The sequence below is a fragment of the Equus przewalskii genome, chromosome 14 (assembly GCF_037783145.1).
Source record: "Equus przewalskii isolate Varuska chromosome 14, EquPr2, whole genome shotgun sequence".
NCBI lineage: Eukaryota > Metazoa > Chordata > Mammalia > Perissodactyla > Equidae > Equus > Equus przewalskii.
The window spans coordinates 77,261,007-77,273,010 of NC_091844.1; the positions used below are offsets into that span (position 1 = coordinate 77,261,007).

Sequence of the window (12,004 nt, forward strand, 5' to 3'; positions counted from 1 at the left end):
ATTTGAAATAAGTGTTCATAAATATGACGTGAGTCCTGTGAATGCAACTATGTAATTTCAATCCAATAACACTCAGTGACTCAAGTACAGAAGTGGAGTGAGTGGATAGTTGAATTTAACTACGACTTGGGCCTTCACAGGCAAGCACAACCTTGGGAGGGAGGGAGGGACTGAGGAAGTCAGGGTGTTTGTGACAGAAGAGTTATAATGCCAAGACGTGGAATCTAAGTTGGAGTACTGAAAGAATAAGGGCACGTGGGGAAGAATTGAAAGTACAAAGCCAGTAGGACCAACAGTTGAGGGATTGCTAGTGTGGAGACTATAGAGTAAAGTGGAAGGATGGAGATAATGGCATTGAAGAGCAGGATTTACATTTTATAGACCACTCTCTCATACGCTATTGTCATTGATAACTTGATGTGCCAACTTGGCAAGACTATGGTGCCTAGTTGTTTGGTCAACCACCAGTCTAGTTGTTGCTGTGAAGATAACTTTTAGATATGATTAATAATTAAATCAGTAGACTTAAAGTAAAGCAGATTACTCTTCATAATGTGAGTGAGAGTCATCCATCAGTAGAAGGCCTTAAGAGCAAAGACCAAGGTTTCCCAGGGAAGGGATTCTTCTTACTGCCTGAGTTTCTGGCTTGTTGCTCTGCAGAATTTGAACTCAAGACTGCAACATTAACTCTTACCTGAATTTCCAACCTGCTGGCCTCACCTACAGATTTCGTATTTTCAGGCTTTGGAATCATATAAGCCAATGCCTTAAAATAAATCTTTATAGATAGATAGATGGATAGATAGATTGACAGACAGATAGATAAAGAGATAGAGATGGACAAAGAGATGGAGATATCTCCTATTGGTTCTGTTTCTCTAGAATATCCTGACTAATTCAACCATCTTTAATTCTGAATGTTAATTATATTAGGTTATTCCCATGCTTAAAACTGTCCAATTTCTCTCCAAGGCATTGAGAATAGAATCCAAAATCCTAAATGTCGGCTACAAGGCCCTAAATGATGGAGCCCTTGTCTCAACATGTAGATTTCATTTCCTGCCACTGCCCTTTTTCTTGCTATATTCTAATCACAGTGCCCTCTTTCCCGTTCCTTGAGCACAACTGGCTTTTTCTGCCTTAGAATCTTTCTTTCTCAGTGTAGTGTGTGGTTAAGCATGTGGGATCTGGAGTTAGACTGCCTGGGCTCAAATCAGGGCTCTGATGCTTATTAGCTCCAAGACCTTTGACAGGTCACCTAACCACTCTGTGGCTCAGTCTTCTAATCTGTAAAATGGGAATAATGATAGAAACTACTTCATAGTAGTGTTGCTGCATTAAATGAGCTAATATAAATAGCACATAGGGCAGTGTCTGGACCATATAAGGTGCTCAATAAATATGAGGCATCATGAGGCTATCAGGCATGTGCTTCTCTTGCTTGTTATCAAGTGGCCTCCTTCAATTCAGTCAAACATCAACTCAAATACCACTGCCTCACAAAGGCCTCTCTGCCAATTTTGTTCAAGTATCGGTTGCCCAAGTATCCCATGAGACCTCTGCAGTTCAGGTGGGAGGATTGTCGGTTAATCCAGGCCAAGTTTGATCATGTCATTCAGCTTGCCAGGGATGATGGATTTAGGCTTGGTCATGTGATGCCATTCAGCCTCCTCAAAGATGGAGTATTCAGGGCAGTTCATTCCTCTTCACAAAGGAAGCAAGAAATCTCACTCCTTCATTTATCACTTACGGAATTGTAGCAGTCACCATACATTTAGGAGAAGAAAGCCGGAAACATTCCAGAGCCTGACATTGTTTTATTGCTGAGTCAACCAACCCCAGAACTGCCTACCTGCAGGTTTCATTATGTGAGATAACATTGCTATAGTTTAAGCTTTAATTGGGGTTTGCCATTTGTATGAGTCCTAGCTGACACACCTTCCATGACCACCCTAGATAAATTGGCCAAATGCCTGCCCTCCCTAGTAATTTTTTTCCCCTCACTTGTGATTATTCAATATTATCACATTTGTTTGTTAAATGGTTTGGCCGTTTAAATCTGTCTGACCAATGTTTCATCTGACAAATGTTTCATGTCATTTGTCTGAAATGAAACTCCCTGAAAGCGGAGATCAGCCTGCCTTCTACATCCCAGAGACCTTGGGCCTAGGATAGTACCTGACACATGTATGAATGTGTGTTGTCAAATTTCAAAAAGGAGGGGAAGAGGAGTTGAGAATAAGAAATCAAAGCCCATTTCTATACATGTCCATGCTGCTCAATAGCTGGATAACATTGGGTAAGTTTCTTAATTTCTCTGTACTCAATTACCTTATGTTTATTAAAATTTATTCACACAAGGCTATAATGAGGTTTGGATGAAAGGTCACATGTGAGAGAGCTTTGCAAATGGAACAGCAAAGTACAAATGTGATGGAGTATTACTTTTCCTCTATGAATAACACATGATTTTCATCCAAATTGCTTAGCGCTATTATTGTTTAAGGTCATAAAAGAATGTCCCTTAAGAAAAACATTCAAATTTAACTTTCCGAATAGGTAACTGACATGAATTAGAAATGCTATAGTAGCATAGCGCTGTGAGATTTACTTTTCTGGGGTATTGAATGCAAATTTTCTCACTTTTCTGGACACTATAAAGAGTTTTTTCTCCCAGAGTATTCTGTAAAAAATTTTTAATTCCTAACAAAAGAGGTCAGACTTACCAAAGGCAGCATTAGATCAAAGAAAAAAAAAAAGGTACTGTCATTCCTACTCCATGGCCAACAGAAATCTATTTTTTTTTTTAAAAAATCCCATCTCAAGCTCTTTACTGTGTTTTCTATTTTTAAAAATTCAAATTCAGGGCTGATCCAATGGCCTAGTATGCTCCAACCTTCAGTGGTCCAGGTTCATGGGTTCGCATCCTGGGTGCAGACCTACACCACTCATCAGCCATGCTGTGGAGGCAATCCACACACAAAAAAATAGAGGAAGATTGGCACCAATGTTAGCTCAGGGCTAAAAAAAAAAAATCCAAATTCAATCTTCATCAGGATAATGAGGCAGGGAGAGCAAAGAACTTCTCCTAACATCTGCATTTATTCAACAAATAGCCAGATCCGACTAACCCACACAATGCCACTGGCATATTTAATTTTACCTGTGGCCCAGGGGATGCTATTCTTCCTGATCAAATAGATTGCCATTAAGCCCTCAACAAGATAGGTTAAAGAGAGAGAAAATAGCATCTCATGTGTAGCCAATAAGTGAACCAATTAAACCTATTTAAGAACAAACCCTAATGTGGTCTGTGGTTCCAGGTATTTTAATTGAAGCCATCTCACAGGTTCCCAACCCCTTTATGAGGTTATTATTTGTAATAGAGCATGTTAAATGACTGTTTAAGAAGAAATCATCTTCTTTTTTCATGTTATTATGTTCATTAAGGTTAAACTAAATATTTCTTAGATACCAAATGGCAAGCATCAATATGGCAACACTCATTTATCCAGGTGTGTGTCTGGAACATAGGTGTGATCTGTGAAGTCTACACAACAGCATATGCACTTTACTTATAGGAGAGATCATCAGAAATGCATTCTGAGTTCATTAATTTGTACTTTAGAAGTAGTTATAACAAAAACAAGGGTTCTTCCTGTGCAGAAAAACAGCAACTTTAGAATCTTTTCATTTAACTCTCCCTATTACACTGTGAGGTAGAGTGAGGTAGGTGTGTTTAGATGTATTTGTGGCATTTAATGGGAATGTGACCAAAATTTAGGGTGACTACAGCCCCACAGAGCACCTCTCCCTCCCTTAGAGATTCTGGACTGAACTCTGTGAAAACACAGTGAATACTGGCGGAAAGAAAATGAAAAACTACTGCCTAATTATTAACTGTGTCAGCGCCATCATGGGCCCACTAAGAAAAAGACACTGGTCTCCACCCTCCCCCAGGCCTTCAATCCAAATTTTGTCATCCTCTCACCCCCCTAATGACGTAATAGGAGAGAGAAGGAGCTGCCATGCTCCAAGTGGAGGCCTCAAGCCTGTAGGTGTGACCACATAATGCCCATTGAATCTGTCTACTAGTAAATGGGCATAATTAATACTCCAGACGTTGAGCCATTTGATGAGAAATCCCTCCTTTCATGAGTGGTGGAGTGATCTAGGATGGATGGGGCAGACAGGCAGGGGGAAAGGAAATAGCTTTCTCTCCTCTACAGATGCCACTGCTTTCATTGTGTAGGTGAGAGAACAGGCTCAGAGCGGTCACCTATTTCTCTGAGTTTCACAGCTGGTAAGGGGCAGAGCCAGATTTGAAGTCAGGTCTGCATGATTCTAATTGACTCCAAATGGCCCCGCTTGTCCTTTTCCCCTGTCCTGTGCCGTTTTCCCAAATTATCTGTTATTTGGCTCCTTAATATGTAGCAATTGAGGCACAAAAAATAGCAGGTGGTGAAGGCATTACTACAGGCACACAACAGACCATTGCCTAAAGGGACAGAAAAGTCACACCAGCGTCATGTGAGTGACTTACAGCTACTAATGGAATTTTGCTTTTTATAAACACAGAAAAGAACTACACCCCCCCACCCCATCCTCACACACATCACTACTAGCCATTTGATGTAGGAAGAAATTACTCACTATTCCTCTCCAGCATCTAAGGCCATCCATCATGTTACAACTCAAAATTATATTGATCATCCAAAGCATAGAAGTCACCAAGAGAAATATGTAGTGTAATTTATTTTAAAAGGCAAGAAAGTTATAATAAAAGGATTCTATATACATATTTTGTGACATAGCAGTCCCTCAAAAATGAACTGCTGAAAAGAAGAGAGTTTTATGGCCAGATAAGATTTTGAATTACAGCATTTTATGTAAGTCTTTAGATGATTCACACTACATATTACCATGTAAATTAATAAATGTAATAATAAATAGTCCTTTTTCATTTGTGCTGTTTAACTCAGCATTGCGTAAACTTATTTGACCTTAAAAACTCTTTTATCTCCCTCATAATACAAGCCATGGGACTGGATTTCAAGAGAATTCACTATGAAAAACACAAGTATAGTAAATTCTGGAAATATTTAACTCAGAAGATGTAAATAAAAGTTTTCCCCTTTTCGACATCTTTCACAAAGAAAAGTCCTGGTCCTTAGCAGGGTAAAGTCCAGATGCCTGGAGTGTTCCCTAGGAGCATGGCGAGCCACTGAGTGAACAGAGCTTTACTTCATCATGCTAAAGTGTTCTCAGAGAAATTCAAACATTTTTAGGATGAAATGTTGTTTTAGGACTATAAATTGAATGGATCCATTTTCCAATAATAGTCTGCCTAAGTAAAAGAGCTCAGAAAATTCTAGTGCCTTTGCTTATTATGATAACCAAATCTGATCAAAGATTAGAATCCCATTGACGTTCCAGTCATTGACCCTGACCCTCACATAAAATCGACCTCAGGTTATCGAAAACTTGCTTCCTCAGAAGAGACACTTTCTTTTCCCCATGAATCTTTTTTTTTTTTAAGCTGAGTCACTGACAGGAAATAAAACAATTCTAAGGGCAGTTTAAAATCAGACCCACAACTAACAATCCTCACATCATCTCACCACCTATGTAAGGGAGGAAGTAGACAAAGGAAAAAAAATATTATAAAGAATAGCGTTCATTACTTCAAGGACCTTATATGTTTTCATTTTTTCTCAGATAAAATAGTTACAGAGACCCTCTTTACTGTAGAATGCTGTCTGTCCTCTCATTTGAAAATATTTACGTTTAGCCCCGGTGCTCAGACCTGTCCCTCAGACATAAGAGGACTGACTGGCCTGATGTAATTATCATGCTGAAAAAAAAAAAAGACTGTTATGTCAAAACTGCAGTAAACATCAAGAAGAAAATAGACGGACACTATTTTCTGCATTTTAAGCAAACTCCCCATCAGGGAAGCTAATAGACCATCACAACCAGCAGTCAAAGGACAGGCACCTTTTTGTCACAGATTCTCAGTTCTTTCTGTTGTAAATAGATGCAATGAAGCATTTGAAACTGCCAAGTGACAACACAGAGAATACCTAAAATCTTTTTTTTCCCTTTCTCTCTACAGCAAATCAACAGACTATGTCCTCCTCTCCTACGTTTTGTCTGACAAGCAGCATTTTTTTAATAAAAGACAGGTGAACGAGTAAATGAATGCAGTGCAGATCCAGTGCAGATAGCTGCCTGCTGGCTGTGTTGGAACCAGGGAGACGTCAAATGGGTAGGGTATGAGTCGCTCTCATCACTCAAACCCAAAGGGTTTCAAATTTAGTGATTGTTTTCTATCTAATGGCAGAAGGTGCTGATTCTTCCTTGTTATCAACAATAACCCCCTGAATACACCTGTGAAAGAACTCTCAAGCCCCTTGTGCCTGGGATTTCTTATCCTACAGGACACTGTAACCTGGTGGGGAGTCCTACTTGGGCCTCAGGGAAGTAGATGTCATTGTGCAGGGCCTGGAGTTAGACTCCAACAGAAACTTGCCAGTGTACTGGATTCTGCCATGCCACATCTCAGCAGCAAATTCTCTTCTTATTTTTCCATGCCCTATTTTAGACAAAGTTTCTAGGATATTCTGGCTCTCTCTCTTTGACACCCCCACCACCCTGCACCTCCAAAATCATCACTAGTCTGTTACCTGGAGATCCTTTGATTCTCCATATCTGGTCCAGAGCTGGAAAAGATCTGACATACTATATGGTTAGATGCGATTTCTTTCCCTAGGGGCTGCAATTCTCTGCCTATGATTTGCTAACATCTTGATGAACCCCTCCTCTTCCCAGCATGCCATTGAATTGATGCTGCACTGTACAACGTTCTAGTCTCCTGTAGAAAGCTGGTGCACAGAGCTGGGGGAAAGTGCTAGAGAGAGCAGGAATGGCATTGGGCATTGAATATAGAGATCAGATCATGGTGCAGGACAGTAACCACCTCAGGTACCATGTTCAGATGGAGGTATGAAACGGAGTGCCAATATGGTGTAGTCTACGAATAAACTAAGGGAGATTTGAGAAAACCATGTGGAACAATCCTGGAGGACCCAGCTTTATTGGTCAGTTTGTCATACTTAGGTAATACACTGGTTTTAAGATACAATGTCCAGAATATACATATTAAACAAATTCTTAAAAGACAAGGATGGAACTCTGAGAAGCAGTCTTTGAACAAAAGGATAATAGAGTGTAGAAAGTTAATACTCTTAGGACTCAGGATAATAAATAAGAAAATGTCTCGTTCTCAAGGACTTTGGAGCCTATGTGGAATGTCGGCATGTATATGTTATAGTACCAAAAAATAAACCCTATCCTAGAAATCAAAATCAAGCGCTATGAAAGGGCACCAACTAACTCTAGGTGGAAGAGCCAGATGGGATCTCACAGAAGAGGTAATAATTGGGTTGGATCATAAAGCAGAGGTTGCAGCACATGAGGAGTGAAAAAGAAAGAGGGCATTCCTGGCAGCTGGATCAGAATGACAAGAGCAGAGAGAGGTGCCAGGTATGTTCAAAGGATAAGACAGAGTTTGGTCTCATAAGAATGATTATCTCAACATTATTTGCGATAACAAAAAGTGAAAACAATTTAAGTATGAGGCAGTCATACCAGTTGGGACTCATAAAAGGCTGACCAAGACACTTAAAAGGAAAAACTGGGGAGTGAGATGTCCAAAGGAGGCTTCGGAAATGGCTGACATATTCCTGAGAATCTGGAAGTCCACATGCATGTGGGCTGTGTACATGCCCAGGAAATACAGGAGAAGGCCCTAATCTCTCACTTCTGGCTGACCTTGAGACTTTGCACAGGCAGGAAGTGAAGACTAAAGCAGAGTTGGAAACTGCTTGCTGGAGCTTTGAAGATGTGTCCCACAACACCCAGAGCCTCTCAGCAAAGACTATTAGACTTATTTGGTCCAAGACATAAAAGGAAATCTCTGTCCCATCATTAGGTGACCTCTAGGCCAACTGAATAAAGACTTCAGTGGCTACACACAACCAAGAACAAACAGTTACAAAAAAACAGCAGAAATAGAAACAACCAAAAGCACCAACATTATGAGAAATGTCAAGAAACAGGAATGTATGGCCCATACATAGGAAGAAAGCATTCACTAGAAACTTTCCCGAAGGAAACCCCGACATTGGACTTCATAGGCAAAGAGTTTAAGTCAATATTGCATATGTGTTCAAATAACTAAAATAAATCTTGTCTAAAAAACTAAATGAAAGTATGAAACTGAAATTGATTTTATTTTAAAGAATGTAAAGCTCACTCACCATCATTCTGTGCTAATTTTCACATGGGTGGCTCTTCTCCTGTAGTCTTCTTTGGGACTGCACTTCCTCATCACTTATGCATCACATTCTACTGGCCCTTTGAGGACCAGCCAGTCCAGCTGGAGCACTGATCTTGGCTGTATTAAAAGTCCCTTCCACTCACCTGCCACTGGGCATGGCCTGCCTTCTAGTGCTGGGTATCTTCTCCCCTGTTTATTTATTGTTCTCTATCTAGACTATGAACTCTTGGAAGATGGATCCACATCTGTTTGCTGTTGTCACGCCCAGAATGTTTGCATAGTCATATGCACATACTCCATTCTAAGATATTATTTGTAAAAGTTCTACATGAATAAACTGGTACAGTATCTTGCCAAAGTTTAGATCCTGAGTCTCAGAGTATAAGAGCATTTTTCTTTCTAAATACACTACAGAAAAGATGAGAAAAGATATAGAAAAGGATCAGGATTGCAGCCACAGAAAAAAGACATTGGCTGATGACAAGGCCTTGATATGACTCCAAACTATTTTAGGAGATATTTTTAGGGAGTCCCATATAACAATGACAATAAAAATGATAATAAATCAAATATATACTGTTTATTTTGCTAGTGCTAAGTCCCTTTTAAACATTTTATATGCATTTTATCTCCATTAAATTCTTACAGCTACCTTTACCTAAGTACAGATGAGGAAATAGAGGTCCAGAGGGGTTAAGTAATTTGCCGCTTGCTAGTCACTGTCAGTTTCAGAGCCTGTGTTCATGATGTCTCTGTGTATGCATGCTACATTGAGACCTTTCTGTGAAATGTGAAATTTCCCTCATCTAGGCCATCTCTATTCCCAGATCCCATGGCCCCTGTTTCCAGAGCAGAGTGTTTAAGATGGCTGTAGCTTCTTAGCTATTTCAGAGCTTCTCTTATTATCTTAATCTGGTTTATTCCTCAGGCAAATTGGAAATAACTTCTCCACTGACCCAATGTGATTATTGTTAAGAACTTTTTTAATAGACGCCCAAGTTCCTTGTATCCGTGAATTCACTTTCCTGGCACCCAGAGGAAAATGTTGAGAATGTGAGGGAAAGCATATGTTCACCCTCTGTAGAAGCCCTTCTTAGGTACTTGGTCAAAAGAAGAGGTGTGGAAACCTCAATTCAGCTCAAATTTCAAGCAGGATATGCAGAGATATCTAAGTCTTTGAGATTTCCATTTCCCGATAAGAAAACAATTCAAGTCGGTTATTAAGACTATCAACATAAAATGGATTTCGGAGACCTGATTTGATTTTAAAATATCAGACTCTGGAAACCAATTTATGAAAAGGAATTGGTGTGAATAACCAGCTGTAATCTCATAAGCATGTGGATGACGTGTTCCTTCATCTGGCCATTCTCACTGTTTTATATTAAAGCTTGTTGAGAAATGCCTGGCTAGGCATTCACGCAAACAGATTTCACCTTGCTCTGGGAAGAATTATCTTGGATCTTATACAAATCTCTTCTTTATGAGAGCTGGGGCCTCTTAAGCCTGAGAAGATAGTCTGGGCTACCCTAATTTGCTGGGGAAAGGGGCAACATGTGAACAGAATGTGGAGTCCCCAGCTTTCTCCTGTGGACACATCTGCAAGGTTTGGGGCCACAGTTTTGCAGACATTAGGCCTCATTGGCCTTTATGAACAGGACAGTGAGGCTGTGTCAGGGCTGTTCACTGTGCAGACCCCTGTGGGTCCAGGAAGGCTAAACATCTGGGGCATTTTGTGCATTGAAGTATTGCAAATTTGATGTCTCTGCTGTTCTGTGCTCACAATGTGATGACAGTAATGGAACAACCTTTCATTATAGCAACAGTGGTTCTGAGGAGAAAACATTTCTCTTCTTTCCTACAGCTCTAACTTCTGACTTTATTCCTAACCCTCTGCTCACATCCTCCCCTATTTCCAGTTACAAAGACTCACTTGCCTCTCAGAGCGGGTGCAATGTCTCTGCCTCCCTGGTTTTTCAACACCTTTCCTGCCATGGCCCGGAAAGTCTTGACTGTTTTCTTTCCAGGAACAGTGTTTGTATTCTGTGTTTCAGCACCACAAATGCTTTCCCACTCCTAGAGCCTCTCTATTTGTTTAGTGTGAATGAACTGTCTTTTTCACTCCTGGAATGTTTCCTTCAATTCTAAGTTTGTGTTTGTGGTGCTAAAAACTTCTTCATTCTAACCTGTTGGGCAAAGCAAATCTCTTCTCTCCTGCAGGCAAAGCCTGAAGCTGTCCTCTAAGAGGAAGAAATGACCTTGGAACTCATCCTTTTGGTATCCCCTCATGTTTCCTCTCTGCCCATCAAGACACCTAGGATGGCTCCTTGACAGGAGAGTGAAGGCTACCTCATTTTCTAACTCAACCACATTGTATTAGCCAAGGTCCTCCAGAGAAACAGAGCCAATAGGATTTATATGAAGAGATTTATTATAGGAATTGGCTCATGTAATTATGGAGGCCAAAAAAATCCCACGATCTGCCCTCTGTAACCTGAGAGAGTTATAAAGTCTGAAATGCTAGGATAATGAGGATAGGGAGAATGATATCATTAAAACTGTGCTTTGAGAAAATGAATATAGGAATAGGGTCAAAGAGAAGAGTGAGACAACAGACAGCAGTATACTGCACAACACAATCATTTCAGTTTGGATTGCTAGACTCCACACAAGGATAGATGGAAAGGAACTTTCTAACTTGTTGGATAAATTGTCAGCATTCAATTTTCCTTGCTTGTGGGAGTTGTGGTGCAACTAATGGGATTGACTAATGCAAAAGGAACTGGTGTGTTAATTTTTCATACATCATCAGCATATTTCTGAAGCAATCCTACCACCTGATTATGTCCTGCTTAGGCTAGCACTAAAATTTACATTACACAATTAAGAAAGATATGGCTGCCAGGAAGTTGGGTGAGATATAAAGACAAACTTCCTGGTGCTGAAAGGTAGGAAAGACAGGAGAGTGAAGGTGATTGAGAGGAATCTTCACTTGTTCTGCTGTAGTGATGTTGATATTAGATTTTCGTTTCACCATTTATTTACAGGCTCCCGTGTGGCAGAGACTGACCCCTGCATGAGGCTGAAATTTACAGAGGGTGATCCGCATTGGTTACACCACACCTTTCTATCCTCACTAGCAAAGACTAACTGAATGAGCATAACCATGAGCCTCTAAGACAGTTTTCTTAAATGTAAAATGTTGGTAATATATACTTAATAAGGCCGTTAGGAGGCTTACAAGAGAATAACATGAAAGTCTTTAGTACAGGGCCTGGCATATGAAACGTCCTCAGAAAATATTGGTTCTTTTGTTGTCCTTCATTTGTACAATGAAGAGGTTGCACTCGAAGTCCTCTCCATCTTAATATCCTAGGGCTGTGAATTCTAAGACTGTTACCACTAGCTACATGAAACTAGTCAATGTCAAATAATTAAAATTAAATAAAATTAAAAATGTACTTTCTCACTTGCACTAACTACATTTCGTTTGTTCAAAAGCCACATGTGGCTAATAGCCACCATATTGGATGGAGAAGATATGGAACATTTTCATCACTGCAGACAGTTTTATTGAACAGCATTGGCTAAAAGTTTGAGACATTATCCTGGAGTTCATTCTTTAGAACTTAACTTCAAGATGTTGCGTCTGATATAAGTTAG

At 40.0% G+C, this 12,004-nt stretch overlaps 1 long non-coding RNA gene across 1 annotated transcript in view; it reads left to right on the forward strand.

Annotated features, from left to right (window-relative positions):
- LOC139075818 (uncharacterized) overlaps positions 1–8,267 on the forward strand; it is a 103,697-nt gene extending 95,430 nt beyond the window's left edge. The window contains exon 4 of the long non-coding RNA XR_011526687.1: positions 6,116–8,267. This is a non-coding gene — a long non-coding RNA (uncharacterized lncRNA). The remainder of the gene's footprint in view (positions 1–6,115) is intronic.
- The last annotated feature ends 3,737 nt before the right edge of the window (positions 8,268–12,004 follow it).